The sequence below is a fragment of the Triticum urartu genome, chromosome 6A, assembly GCF_056163025.1.
Source record: "Triticum urartu cultivar PI428250 chromosome 6A, HENAU_Tu73, whole genome shotgun sequence".
Taxonomy (NCBI): Eukaryota; Viridiplantae; Streptophyta; class Magnoliopsida; order Poales; family Poaceae; genus Triticum; species Triticum urartu.
The window spans coordinates 4476683-4491824 of record NC_141878.1 but is presented as its reverse complement, the minus strand read 5'-3'; the positions used below and the strand labels follow the sequence as shown (position 1 = coordinate 4491824).

Here is a 15142-nt window from a genome sequence, read left to right as displayed (position 1 = left end):
AAGGTCAAATAATTCTTGACGATATCCACTCGGGGACCTGTGTTCATCATGCATCCTCTCGGACCATTGTGGCTAAAGCATACCGAGCGGGATTTTACTAGCCAAGAGCAAATGAAATGGCGAAAGACATAGTCGACAAATGTGAAGGATGTCAGTTATACTCCAATATGTCGCACAAACCCGCGTCAGCTCTGAAGACCATTCCACTTGTCTGGACCTTCACTGTTTGGGGATTGGATATGGTTGGACCATTGAGAACGGGCAGGAGCGGCTTTACTCATGTGCTAGTGGCAGTTGACAAGTTTACCAAATGGATTGAAGCTAAGCCTACCAAGAGTCTTGATGCCTGCACTGCTATCAGTTTCATCAGAGAGTTGATATTCAGATATGGAGTTCCGCACAGCATCATCACTGATAATGGGTCAAACTTCGATTCTGACAAGTTTAGAGCTTTTTGCGCCTCTCAGGGCACACGAGTCGACTACGCTTCAGTCGCTCACCCCCAGTCGAATGGACAAGCAGAAAGAGCAAATGGCCTAATTCTCAATGGACTGAAACCCCGACTAATGCACGATCTCAAGCACGCAACATGCGCATGGGTCGCCGAACTTCCGTCAGTTCTATGGGGATTGAGGACCACTCCTAATCGATCGACTGGACGAACTCCATTCTTTCTGGTCTATGGAGCTGAAGCAGTTTTGCCAAGTGACTTGCTTCACAATGCACCTCGAGTCGAGCTCTACTCTGAAGATAAAGCAGAACAAGCCCGGCAGTACGTAGTCGACCTTCTGGAAGAGGAAAGAGAGATGGCCATGATCCGATCTACTATCTATCAGCAATGTGAAGAGTCGAGCCTTCCAAGAAGGAGACTTGGTCTCAGAGTGGATCAACAGAAACCACACAAACTCGCTCCTACTTGGGAAGGCCCCTTCATCGTCACCAGAGTTCTCCACAATGGAGCGTACCATCTTTACAATATCGATCGCCAGATTGATGAGCCACGAGCTTGGAATGCGGAGCTGCTCCGCCCCTTTTATACTTGAACTCTCACTCAGATGAGATGTAATAAGAAAAACTTTTGTAGTTTATTTATCAAAGACAAGAGTGTTATAATTTTCCCAGTGATTGTTGTTGCTTTTGTTTGCGTGAGAAATCCCCTAGTGGGTAGCTTAGCTGCGAATCCGTTTCGCCTAAGTTTGTAAAAAAATTCCTACCGAGTGACGAGCAAGTCTCCCACTTGGAGGCTTAGCTGCGAACCCGTTTCGCCGAAGTTTGAAAATCCTACTGAGTGGTGAGCCAGCCTCCCACTCGGAGGCTTAGCTGCAGTCCAGTACTCGCCTAAGTTTGAAAAATCCTACCGAGCGGAGAGCGACCCTCCCACTCGCGGGCTTACACTACACCACACACCAGAATTCCCTACCGACGTTTGTTGGGAAAAAGTCACTATTGCCGACCCACAGTCAGCCACGAAAATTTCTAACAGACTGTGGGTTGGAAAATCTATGTACAGTGACCTATTGTCGGTCGGGAATGCTACAATATATACCGTCCAACAGTCGGCCGGGAATTCTATTATGGCGAACAGACCATCGGTCGGTAAATAACCTCGACCGACAGTCCGATGCTACTTGGGCCTCCCACGCAAATGGCCAATTTTTAGCGCCAATAACCGGCCCAGCCCGCGAAGTTTTCTCGCTCAAAATCACAAGCACGCCGCCGCTCCACGCTCCTTTCGTTCCCCATGCACGAAACCCTAGCTCCTTTCGTTCCCCACGCACGCCGCCGGCCGAGAGAGGCGACCTCACTCTTCCCTCCTATGGCGCCACCGCTCCAACCCATAGCCGGCTCCCTCTCCCCTTCCTCCCTCTCCACTCCTTCCCATGGTGCCAGATCTGAAGGGGTCAAGGTCATTTCGCTCCCGGTGGTCCAGAGCGAGCTAGGGGCCTCTGGTCCCTCTGCTTCCGGCGACATGTGCCTCCATCTCTGCCAACCAACCTTCGGTGACCAGCCATCCATGGCGGTAACAACAACGGTAAGGTCTCTTTCCCTCTCTTGTGGTCTCTCCCTCCACTCCCCCCTCCTAGTTGCAGCGTGCAGATTTGAAACCCTAGTGTGCAGATTTATAGTTTTCTAAAAAGTATTTTGACGAATTGGTTACACATGGGTAAGGGACTGATAGTTAAGAACAACTTCATATCTGTGTTTTCAGTAAGATAGAGAATGACACAATTAAACATTCAAATTTAGTTTATAAATCAATGGAACATTTGTTCGGCAGTCTAATAACGAGATAAGATAAATCTTCTTTTAATTTACTGAAATTAACTTTTACTTGAGTGATGTGCTAAGGTCAACCTATATACATGCACATCCCTGAACTGAAAATACACTCAGGCACCAATTTCGGACAGTACAAAATTGATATGATGCTTTGCTTTGTGACTGAGTATCTTATTGCACAATGTCTCTGAATAAAATGCATGGGTTAGAAATAAACTGAAGTACCGAACCAAACTATTGACATCAGAGGGCAGCAATTATGAATTTAATTTCTAAATTACAGCAGTAATTGTACTGTATTTGTAACGATACATGCTTACCATGCCAATAAATATTTGGTCCAGAGCCCTTGATCATGACGATTACAAATCAGAGCAAAAACCAATAAATCAAAAAGAAAAAGAAAATGGCCAAAAACGAGGCTGTTACATGACACTACCGAAAATCTGCCGATCCCAGCTATATAAATGTTCACTGAGATCTTTCAACTTGTCCCTGACCTCTTCTGCCGAATACCCTTTGGTTTGCCATTCCAATTTGTTTCAATGAAGGATTGCAAATCTGGATGCCTCTCCCACATTATTTCATACTTGAAGTTCTTCGGCTTCCTTCTAGCATCCTCCTCGTCATTTAGTTTTAGTATAATAGGTCCATGATCTGAACACGCTGCTGTCTCGTTACTCATTTCAGCAAAAGGGAAAGCCGAACTCCATGCAGCGTCTGTGACTGCGCGGTCGAGGCAGACTCTCGTATATGTTCCACCAGCCACTTTTTTCTCAAAGGTCCACCACGTGCCTTTATGGCCTATGTCAACCAGACCACATATATCCAGCGCATCCCGGAACCCTTGCATCTGCCCTTGGCCTCTAAGGTTTACTACTTCATGTTCGGTCTGAAGAAGGACTTCATTAAAATCTCCCAATGCTACCCATGTCATCGTTGAAGCTCCAGCAATAGAACACAATGTGTCCCATGTCTTGTACCTTTCCACCACCTATGCTTCTCCGTGCACACACGTTAACCTCCAAGGAGAAGGTCCTAGATCTGATATATTAGTATCAACATGATAATGAGAGTAGCCCTGAACTTCTAACTTTATTGAATCATTCCAAAAAATAATAAGGCCTTGGCTCCTTCTCGAGCTACTAACAACAAAAGATCTATCATAACCGAAAGACTGAGTTAAGATCTCGACACGTGCACTCGACAATTGAGTTTCTACTAAGCATAACATGGCCAGAGCAAATTTTGCCGTGAGATCACAGACTTCTCGAATAGTCGCGGGATTGCCCAAACCATGACAGTTTCAACACAAAGCATTCATTGGGTTCCACCTCGCGGGAGGCCGTCTCAGTCATCAGTTTGTCACGCCGAAAATCCCCTGTAGCACCCTGCTTCCTTCTCTTCACTACCGGCGCCTTGCCCGGTGCCTTCTGCTCCCCCTCATTGCTTGTTGACGTTGAGCCTCCCACCAGCATGAGGACTGTATCGGCCACCTTGCCTGCAAGATTAGGGACTGGCTGTCCTCTCACATTTAGCGTTTCGTCAGGTGAAACCAGCCTCTTGCGTATGTTCCTTTCCCCTGCACTTCTCTGTTCAGACTGATCATTATCCATCTCTCCATCTGCCTCTTCTCTTCCTCTACTGTTTCTGCCCCCTGCCAGGTTGCCTCTTCCCTACCTTCCTCCTCCATCTCCCCACCAACCTTCTCTTCCTCTTGCACCCCCTCTGCCTCTACCATCACGCTCTGATGGAGCTCCCGGGTTCTGCTCCGGTGTCCAGAGCAGCCAGTCGCCCCATTTATAGCCTCTGGGTCATGCACCCCATCCCCACATTCCTCCACAATATGCCCCATCAATCCACATAAGTAACAGAAGTCGGGGAGTTTTTCGTAAGACACTGGGTACCTCTTTCTCTCTCTCAGGGTTATTGGCACAAATCGAACCAGAGGCTCGTTAACATCCAAGTATACCCTCGCCCTCGGAGTATTGTTAGGGTTTATTACCCCCTCATTCATTGCAACCATGATCGGCGGACCTCCGACCTTAGCAGCAACCTTTTATGCTAGCGCCTTCTTGGCAGTTAGACCCGGTGGCAGTCCTTTGATCCAGGCCCATACAGGGATTTTGTTGAGCTTGAACTGAGATACATCTGAGAAACCATCATACTCTTGAATAACTACCGGCGCCATGCGAAACAGCCAAGGCGCCCCATCCATGATCCTGTTCCAATCCCCAAGACAATGGCCGTGAACTAAGAACAAATTGGGGCCTTTGATATTGGAAGTGACACCCTACACGGCAGCCCACGCATTGCGCATCTGTTTCAGCAGTGCCGAGTGCCCAAAGGGACGAGTTATATGAACTCTGAATATGCCTAGCCAACGCACCTCTTTGATCAGATCATCAACTTCGCTAGAGAAGTCAAGATCTTCTGTCTCTTCCCCATTCAGATTAATCCCAGCAAACTGATCTTCAAGATCTGCTTCAGGCCCATAGTATCCCTCCTCCTCTTGTTCCTCTTAAGGATCCTGCTCCACCTCCTCATGATCTCTTTCCTCTTCCTCTTCTGCCCCGGACAGATCAGATCCCTCATTGACAGATTGGTCCGCAGCTAGAGTCCCACCCCCCCCCCCCCCCCCCCCCAACCTTCCCTTCTCCGCATAAGCAGCCCGATCTTGCGGTAGATCCGCCATGCAAACCGCAAGAAAAGTTCCGGCAGAAATTGGTACACTCCCCGCGGCCGGAACACCAACCATCGGGCAGGATTTACGTGGACTGCGGCGGTAGATCGCCGGAGGAAAGTGTGGAACCATAGCGCCGCCAAGCCCTAGGGGAAAAAGCCTGTTGTTTGTCTACCAGCGCGGCTCCTTCTCTCTCGCCCTAGAAGGCCCCACGGCCCAAGGTCCATCAAACCTGACCTTAACTCTAGACACTCCTCTCTCTCCCGATCGGGATAGAGCATCCCACCAACGACCCTCTCGTTCCTCTCAGCTGCGCCGCCATCCTCCAGTGGTCGACCCCTCGCCCGACCGGCCACCGCAGCAAGCCGCTGCCGCCGGCGAGATAAGCTTGTCCGCCAGCGCATCCCTGCCTCCTCCAACCGCACAAGCAGACTAAACACGCCCGCCCCCTCTCTAATATCTCCCATGCGTTTTCTCAGGGAGCCCGCCATGGAGGACACCGCCTCTCCGTCTCGATCCGGCCACCACTGGATCCACACCGGAACAGCCGGATCCTTCGCATGGGCCAAACAGGCCGTCGTTGGTGGCCTCCAAGGAGCCCGCCATGGAGATCACCGCCTCTCCGTCTTGATCCATCAACCGCTAGAGTCCTCCAGGGACCCGCCATGGAGGTTGCCGCCTCTCCCGTCTCGATCCCTTCGTCCGCTTCTAGGGTCGCCGGACTTCAGACCCAGGAGTTGATGCTTCGATGCCGCTCGTATCGCTGGGTCTATGCATTTTTGGATTCTTCTTTTTTATCTGAAGGGTAAAGATCACCCATATATCTCATCCTCATGTCTTGGCTTGCTTGATTAAAGAAGCAACGTGGGCTTATTCTAGTTGGTAAATTATAAATTTGTGGAGAGGGCCCAGGCGGGCTTAGCCAGGCCCATCTGAGCGACACAATACACAGAGCCATAAAATTTCCTTATCATCTTAACAACCTGTTGGGTTTTCGACAACAAACTTGATAGGTTTTCTATCTTTTTTTTTCTATCTGATCATGCTTTTCTCGATCATCTTGAACGTCTTCTTCCTGAGCTTCTCATCGATCAAGGCACACATGCTTTCATGTAGTCCACCGCTACCCCATAAATTACATCACCCAGTCGTCGTCTGCGTATCGAGCGGCTTCTCTACAAGCCTTGCTGACCTTCCTTTATCTCCCAGCTGATCTCTGCTTGTACTCTGCTTCTGCATCCGTGACTGCCATTTTCTTTGTCGAGCGCAAGAGCTCACCGTTTCTGGTAATTTCGCTGAGCCTGGGCTATTACAATGGCGTCTGGCCGTCTCTTGGATCGCCTCGATGATTGTATTAGTCCATGGAAATGTAGCTTGAGGAACTCTTGCTCTTGGGAGATGCACATTGTTGGAACCCCTACTGTACTGTTTCTCCTCTTCCAATTCTGCAAAAAATATTAATTAGGACCACCATGCTATCAAGAAGGCCGTTTTTTTTCACTCAACCACCACGCTATGAAAAAATAAAATTAATTGCTAGAAAGAATGCCCACAACAACAACAAGAAAAAAACATGTCTTGATTTTCGGACCATCAGTTGGTTTTTAAGTAGACACCATCATGCTATGCAACTCTAGAAACGTCAAAGGCTTAATATTTTATCAGAAAACATTGCAGTGTGCTTCAAATACTGCAATATTAAAATCCTTTTATATGGGCAAAGAAGATTTGCCAGAGAGATCACCACAATAATGAATCAGTTACACATCTATATCTATATCAATATAAAAAGACCTAGTGGGGCATATCCAACAAATCTCCATCATCCGTTCGCCTTAATCCAACCGGCATTATTTTCCTGATGGTGGGCGACTAAACACGTTTAGTGCTAACCAATCATCTCTCCACCCCGATCCCCTTCCTTCCATACCCTTTCATAGAAAGGAAGCTGACACAAGGGAACCACTGCAAGCCGCATCCAACCGAGCCGCCGGAGACGCCCCCCAAACCGCCTGCGGCCCCAGCCGTCCAGGACACTGCCTGCTCGGTCGTGCCAGCCGACGGGGACTAAACCACCTAGGGCCCGGCTGTGCCGGCCGTCTAGGACGACGGCAGCAAGTTCGCGAAGAAGATCAAGCCGAAGGACAAGCATGGGCGGAGAAAATCAAGGCCGGCGGCAGCCTAGGTGGCCACCAATGAGGGAGAGATGGCGGCGAGGATGGCCAGTGACCGCTCCTGACGTTCAAGGTTAAGGGCATCGTCCTGCATCCCTACAGGTGCGTTATACCTTTAACGCTTAGCATTTTGTGTGATTTATTTGTCAAAATTTTCATAAACCACGTTCTAATTTTGTACATGTCACTATGGCACGAGGCAATCCACTAATCGATCAAACGCCCATAATGCATCTAATCGGTCATGCGATAGTAAGTTGGTAGGGCATGCAATCGCACTCCGAAGTGCAGTGCCCTGTTGCATATGAGAGTGTATCTTGCCATGTGAGAAACAGACCTCACAGCTTATATATTGAAACCTACAACTTGAAGAGATTGGTTTGGTTTGATTACAACCAATGAAGAGAATAAACAAAACAAAAATCTTAAGATTACACGTGCGTTGCACGTACGCATTTAGTAGTATAATAAAAGACAAAAAAGTGACAGCACAACTAGCAATTTAATTTATTTATTTGGAGGAATAAAAATATGGTTTGGGTTAGCCAACCAAATAGCAGGCGGCGAGTTTGAAGTCTGCAGGAGCAGCATCTTTTAAGTCTTGGCAGGGTACACAAGGGCCATACTAACAGAGCAACTGATGTGCAGTAGGCAAGACTTTGGTCTTGGCACGTGCAGCACCACCTTGTGCAGCAAAACCGACGATGCTGCTTCCTACTTATACAAGTGGTTTGGTCTTTGGGAGCACAATATCGAACAAAGCAGCCAGCAGCCAAGCTGAGGTACAATTCTGCCTGTTGTTACAAAGGAAACTAAGCACGATTACACTTACAAAGCGTACCACACTGGTCACCTTGCCGATGACCATTCCTCTGTTTACCAGCCATTGCTGACGCCTTTGGAAATGCATGCAGATTTCAGATCTAGTAATTTCCTTTCCTTTTTTCAAGGGAAAGATCTAGTCATTTCCTCTAAATTATTTCTGTAAATGAAAGTGAAGGGACATAAATAGCGATTCAGACAATGTCAACACATCAGCACAACACCTGCGACTGGCACAAGCCAACCACGCAAGACCAAGTAGCAATTAACAACAGGCAACGTCTACATGGAAACCAAACCAAGAGGGACATTGCAATAGAGTTCATCATCATGAGCTTGTTATGGTTACCTGCCGCTGTCCTGATGACCGTAGTCATGAGCGCTCAGAAAACATCATGCAGCCCGTGGAAGGTCGTGTATACATAGTCTATATGATCGTTCTTACCATTCAAAATCAAAATTTGAAAAAAATCGTTCGAGATCTAGTTTTCTCGTTGGGTAGCGGAAAATCCGGTTTCCAAAAATCTCGGGCGAGAAAACAACCCTGATTTTCTCCCCTATAATACCCGAACTTGGCATAAAACCGATCACTTCATTATGACATACCTCAACCAAAACTAATGCCAAAGTGAGGGCGGAAAAGTCAGCGGGGAATGACGCTAGGATTTTTCATACTGCCTGTTAAATTGCTTTCAACACCCGCAAAAAATAAAAGTGCTTTAAAACTCCACAGACTACGCATGCAAGTGAAAAGAATGTATTATGTGTAATAACACATTTATAAATTTGGTAAAAAAGTAGCATACAAACATCTTACACCTACACGAGTTCAAGCGGTTAAAAATGGAGCTTACAAAGGTTCAGCTACCTTAGAAAGACGATTACAAATATTCAAGGACACCTTTGCCGCTCATATCTTCAAAAATAACTTTGTTACAAACATCTTACACCTTTCGAGATCGGCCTAGTATGATTAGCCTCTCAGCTACCTCCATCATCGTTGGTCTTTGATCCACGTCAAGGCTAAGGCATTCCACAGCCAAAGCTGCTAGACTGTCAAGAAGCTCCAAATCTTCTGGTATCGCAATTTCATTGTCAAAAAGCTCAGTTGCTTTCTTTTGTTTCTTATGGGCTTCAAGAAAATTCTTTACCAACTTATTATTGTGAGAATGCAATGCCCTCCTCCTGCTAATAAGCTCCAAGATCACAACCCCAAAACTGTAAACATCACTTTTTTCGGTGAGTAGGCCTTCTTGTAGATACACCGGATCCATATAGTTCATGTCGCCAATGATTGATGCAGTGTGTTCCTTGTCTCTTGCAATCAGCCTTGATATGCCAAAGTCTGAAATCTTGGGTACAAAGTTATCATCCAAGAGTATATTTGCTGGTTTAACATCACCATGTAGAATCTTAATATTTGCTTTTGAGTGCATATAAGCTAGACCATCCGCTGACTGTGCAACAATATTTAAACGTGTATCCAAGTTGAGAGGCACCTTGTTATTTTCATTGTGAAGAATATCATGCAGGCTACCTTGGGAGATAAACTCGTAGACAAGCATGGGCGCGTCAACTTCAAGGCAACAACCAATGAGCCTAACAATGTTCTTGTGGATGACTTGAGATTGGATGATAACTTCATTTGCAAACTGGTCACTCTCTAGCACACTACCATTAATGGGCTTCTTTATCGCAACTTTTTTATTGCCAAGAAGGCCCTTGTAAACTTCACCAAAGCAACCTTTCCCAATTAAGTTGCTACTCTTTAAAATTGGCATGAGCTCCTCCTTTTTGAAAAGTTTAATGACACTTGCCTTCTCTAGTGTAGGGCCGCCATTTTTTTTTGTAGAACTCTTTTGTCTTAATTTTTTCTTTGCGAAGGATAACAACAAATAGAACCGTCATGACAAGAATACCTAGTATGGCACCTATATATACAAGAAACAAGCTTAGTTTATGTAAACAAATCTGTAGATACAAAGCAGGGAAAAAATAGTATAAGAAATAATAGTTTCTTTTGTCCATCTGCTCGGAATTTTGACAAATTACTAGCAGAACATAAGGAAGAAATGTAGCTCATAAATTACACTAAGCAAGATCATTCATATAGTAATTAAGTAGTATAAAAATGACTGATTGAAATTCAAACAATTGTCTACGCAACGTGTATCCTATCCATCAAGAGATCTATAAGCATGTAGTTCCTATGTTTGACAATTCAGATTGGCACCAGGTAGATATATATTATATGTTGAAGCAACTTACCTCTTTTTATTCAAAAAATGATGTATTTCATCGACTCAAAATGAAGCACCAAGGGAATACAAACATAATGAGAACACATAGGCCATTGTATAACTTGAATAGAAACAACCAATGACGCACACACACCAATAAACATACCGGCAAGGAGAAAATTCATACAAGACCAATGCTATGCCTAAGCAAGGAAAATAGTCCTGAAACCATCAAAAAAACGATCGACAAACTACAACAATGACCTTATTTGCACCAGCCATCTCTTGACACCGCAAGGAAAACAAGAAAGTTTGTCTAAGAACAAAACCTTGAGGAAGGGAATGGCGCTCCAGCATAGCCACCAGATCCGGCCACCAAAGACAAGATTCTAGGTTTTCTCCCTGAAGAACAAGTCCAAGCATTTCTAAGCAATCCTTCAACAAGATAATAAGGCAAAAACATCATCATTGCCGAGTATGACCAACTCGGGTAAGAATCTCGGAAACATACGTCTTTTGAGTCGGATGAGCACTGCTTCTAAATGTCGTGTCCACTCCCGTCGGGGTCTTGCCTATCTCCGTCATTTTCATTATGCAGTTAGGCTTCCCTGGGTGGACTCTTCCAACCTCAGTGAATCGCTTGGAGACCCATTTATTCTAGTTTGTATGGGTGGCAGGCCGCTGCGCCGTTCCGAGGTGTATGGCACATGGCTAGCTAAGGATGGCATCCAGTTGGCAACTACCATGGTTTCTATCCCCCTAAAACCTCCTCTGGTTGTGTTGGTGCTAGCCACCAGATCCTCCTCGTGCTGGTCGCCCTTGACGATTCTGCCACGCCACTTGCTGCTACGTTGTGAGTTTTTGCGTCCATCACGTACTTCGGGTGGTCGAATGTCAGCACCCCTATTCTTCATGTTGGCCAGCCAGGCACTTTCCATGGTCCAAAAATGGGACATCATGTCAAGGAGATCGGCCATGGTCCTTGGTGGGTGTCGGCAGAGGTCCGAATAAGCCTATCATCTTTTATACTGTTTCTGAATGTTTCCAGGGCTTCTGCATCGTAGTGTGGATGGTTTCATTCTTTCTTTCAAGGAACTGAGCCCAAAATTTGTCTACTCGTTCACCACGTAGGTGTCTGACAACGGCCAGCTCCATAGCATCCGAGTGCCTGACACCAAGGCAGTGGATACTGTGGCAGCCGTTTCCCCCCTCATTTTCAAATCTAAGCTCGTCATTGGCGAGAGCATCCCAGACTAAGGGGTCATCGGGCTGCCGGCCTGTCTCTCGTGGACCAGACTGGTGGGCCGCTCTTGATTCGTCAAAGGAAGGTCGGACTGCGGGCGACCCTGTGCTCGAGAAGGAAACCTCCGAAGACTTGGCGTACCCTCCAAGTCTGGTTACCGTAACCGGAATATTTATCCCCTAATGGTAACCGACCATATGTAATCCCAGGTACCCCTGGTGTCTATATAAAATAGATGGTTAGTCTGTAAAGGAGGAGAACCATCATCATCATACCCACATAGTGTTTAGTTCATCACATCTCGTGGTAGAAGATGGAGCGAGAGGGGCGAAGGATGTTAATGAGCAGCGCTCCTTCCCGTCTTCCCTGTTTTATTGGGACAACGTGAGAGGGCTGGCTCCCCACTATTACCCCTGCAAAATCTGCCTTTAACAGGTGCACTGCCCAGTAACTACCCCAAAGCCACGATTCCATGACCCGCAGTAACTGCGTGGCATGGACGTGTGATCGACAGGACAGTAACGTCTTTGACGCGTGGGCAGCGGGTTTTCGCCGCGTGTATGTGCACTTCTTGGGCCTAACCCAACGACGCCCATGGCACGTATGGCACAGGCCCGGGGGCTACTGTCGGTGTACACAAACAGGGGTATTTGTTTTCCCTTGACCGGTGCACAGACTTGTACGCCCCGCCGGGCAAAATCCTGCCGGGCATGGAGAGCATTAAGAAGGCCAAGTTGGGAGAGGAGTCGCCTCAGGAAGGCCTCCCTTGCTGGGCAGACGAGCTCGGCGGGGTCGAGGACCCGCCTGAGGGTTAGGGCCAATTCGCCCCGGCAAGGCTTCCGAGGCCGCCAGGTGTCGTGGTTCTAAGTCTGACAGTGATGTAGGGGGGTAAGTATGGAGAGGCTAGATCTTAGCTATGTAGAAGCTGTAAGCACACAAAGATGTACGAGTTCAGGCCCTTCTCGGAGGAAGTAAAAGCCCTACGTCTCGGTGCCCGGAGGCGGTCGACTGGATTATATGTGTGAGAATGACAGGGGTGCGAACCCCTGATACTAAGGAGGGGGGTGGCTTATATAGAGTTCGCCAGCCCTCTCCTGCCCTCAGTAATGCAGAGTTTAAAGTACATTAAGGCTGGGCGTTACTGGTAACGCCCCTAATAAAGTGCTATAATGACCATAAAGGCTACTTAATGACCGACCGGTTGCCTGCGGAGTGACTTTAGATCTCCTGGCAGTCGAGTGGTTGGCTTCGTGGTCGAGTGATAGCTTCTTGGTCGAGTGTCTTGAATCCGTCGAGTGGGATACCTTCAAGTCGATTGAAAGGTGACTTCTTCTAGGGATGTCCTTGGGTAGGGCTCTTTGGACAGGTTCGTGCCCCTACCCTAGGTACATAGCTTCCTCATTAGCCCCCGAATGGATCGAGGTTAGAGTGGGGAAAGAGTTGGGGATCTTTCCGACTGGTTCTTTGTGCTACATGAGTGCCTTGTTTTGGATCAATCATCACGGATGACGTTGTCAACCTTTTTCAGTCGCCTTGATCCATTCTAGGCCTTTCGTCGAGTGAATTTCCTTGCTTGTGAAGTTACGAATGATGGTGTAAAAGGGATCTTCTGTCTGACGAATTGTTCTACAACCCGCGGATTTCGCGGGATTTGATTTTTGGGAAGCGCGCGGGACGGGAGCGGCCGCAGTAATCGGATGTGATAAGGCGGAAACTCCTCGATCTCCGCGCCACCTTTTTGGCCGCGTACTGCGCGCGCGTCTGCTGCGGGATTTGGCGGGATAGCCTGGGCCTACCAGTCAGCCACTCGGAAGCGGCCTCTTATAAACCGCCGGCTCGGGGCTCCCAAACAGCGTGCTTTCTCTTTTCCTTCTCCCTTCGCAAGGTCCTCCGCCACCTCCACTCTCACCCTAGCGCCGTAGGCCCGTTCGAGTCTCGCCGGCGACGATGGTGAAGGACAAGACGTCCGCTCTGGAGCGCGCGAAGAAGGCGGCGGCGCAGGGGAAAGGGAAGAAGTCCGCTCGGGGCGGATCTTCCTCAAGGACTGCTCTGCCCAAGGGCTGGATCCAGGGCGACTGGATGCCGTCGGTGATTCGGCAGGAAGATATTGATGACATGGTTGAGGGGGGAGTCATTCCTCACGAAGCTGCGCGTCTCCCAGGGGGAGAAGTCGAACCTCAGCCCCTTGACGGTGAGTGCGTCCTCCTCGCCACTCATATCGATCGCGGGTTTTCTCTACCTCCTCATCCTTTTTTCCGGAGCTTTCTGAACTTCTTCGGAGCGCAGCTCCATCACTTCACTCACAATTCCATCGTGTATCTTGCTGCTTTCGTTTCCTTGTGTGAGGGTTTCTTGGGTTGCCGCCCCCATTAGGGACTCTTTAAGCACATCTTCACTTGCCGCTCCCAGTCGGTCAAGAAGGCCAAGTCGAGTGATGAAAGGACGCAGGTGATCCAGTTGTGCGGGGGCCTGGCAATCCAAATGAGGGGAAAAAGTTCTTTTCCATCTATCACTTTCCCTGAGTCGGTCCGTGGTTGGCAGTCGACCTGGTTTTACTGTCAAGACCAGGCGACCCCAGGACAGTCGACTGGGCTTCCCCCTTTCTCTCTGGACCGAGCTCAAAAACCTGCTTCTCTGAAAGTGGCGCTGGAAGATGTTGGAAATATGCCCTAGAGGCAATAATAAATTGGTTATTATTATATTTCCTTGTTCATGATAATCGTTTATTATCCATGCTATAATTGTATTGATAGGAAACTCAGATACATGTGTGGATACATAGACAACACCATGTCCCTAGTGAGCCTCTAGTTGACTAGCTCGTTGATCAATAGATGGTTACGGTTTCCTAACCATGGACATTGGATGTCGTTGATAACGGGATCACATCATTAGGAGAATGATGTGATGGACAAGACCCAATCCTAAGCCTAGCACAAAGATCGTGTAGTTCGTATGCTAAAGCTTTTCTAATGTCAAGTATCATTTCCTTAGACCATGAGATTGTGCAACTCCCGGATACCGTAGGAGTGCTTTGGGTGTATCAAACATCACAACGTAACTGGGTGGCTATAAAGGTGCATTACAGGTATCTCCGAAAGTGTCTGTTGGGTTGGCACGAATCGAGACTGGGATTTGTCACTCCGTGTAAACGGAGAGGTATCTCTGGGCCCACTCGGTAGGACATCATCATATGCGCAATGTGACCAAGGAGTTGATCACGGGATGATGTGTTACGGAACGAGTAAAGAGACTTGCCGGTAACGAGATTGAACTAGGTATTGGATACCGACGATCGAATCTCGGGCAAGTAACATACCGATAGACAAAGGGAATTGTATACGGGATTGATTAAGTCCTTGACATCGTGGTTCATCCGATGAGATCATCGTGGAACATGTGGGAGCCATCATGGGTATCCAGATCCCGCTGTTGGTTATTGACAGGAGAACGTCTCGGTCATGTCTGCATGTCTCCCGAACCCGTAGGGTCTACACACTTAAGGTTCGGTGACGCTAGGGTTATGAAGATATGTGTATGCAGTAACCCGAATATTGTTCGGAGTCCCGGATGAGATCCCGGACGTCACGAGGAGTTCCGGAATGGTCCGGAGGTAAAGAATTATATATAGGAAGTGCTATTTCGGCCATCGGGACAAGTTTCGGGGTCATCGGTATTGTACCGGGACCACCGGAAGGGT

At 47.8% G+C, this 15142-nt stretch overlaps 1 pseudogene; it reads right to left on the bottom strand.

Annotated features, from left to right (window-relative positions):
• Positions 1-8903: 8903 nt before the first annotated feature.
• The window catches only part of LOC125513676 (wall-associated receptor kinase 4-like), a 107244-nt pseudogene continuing 101005 nt past the window's right edge, over positions 8904-15142 (bottom strand).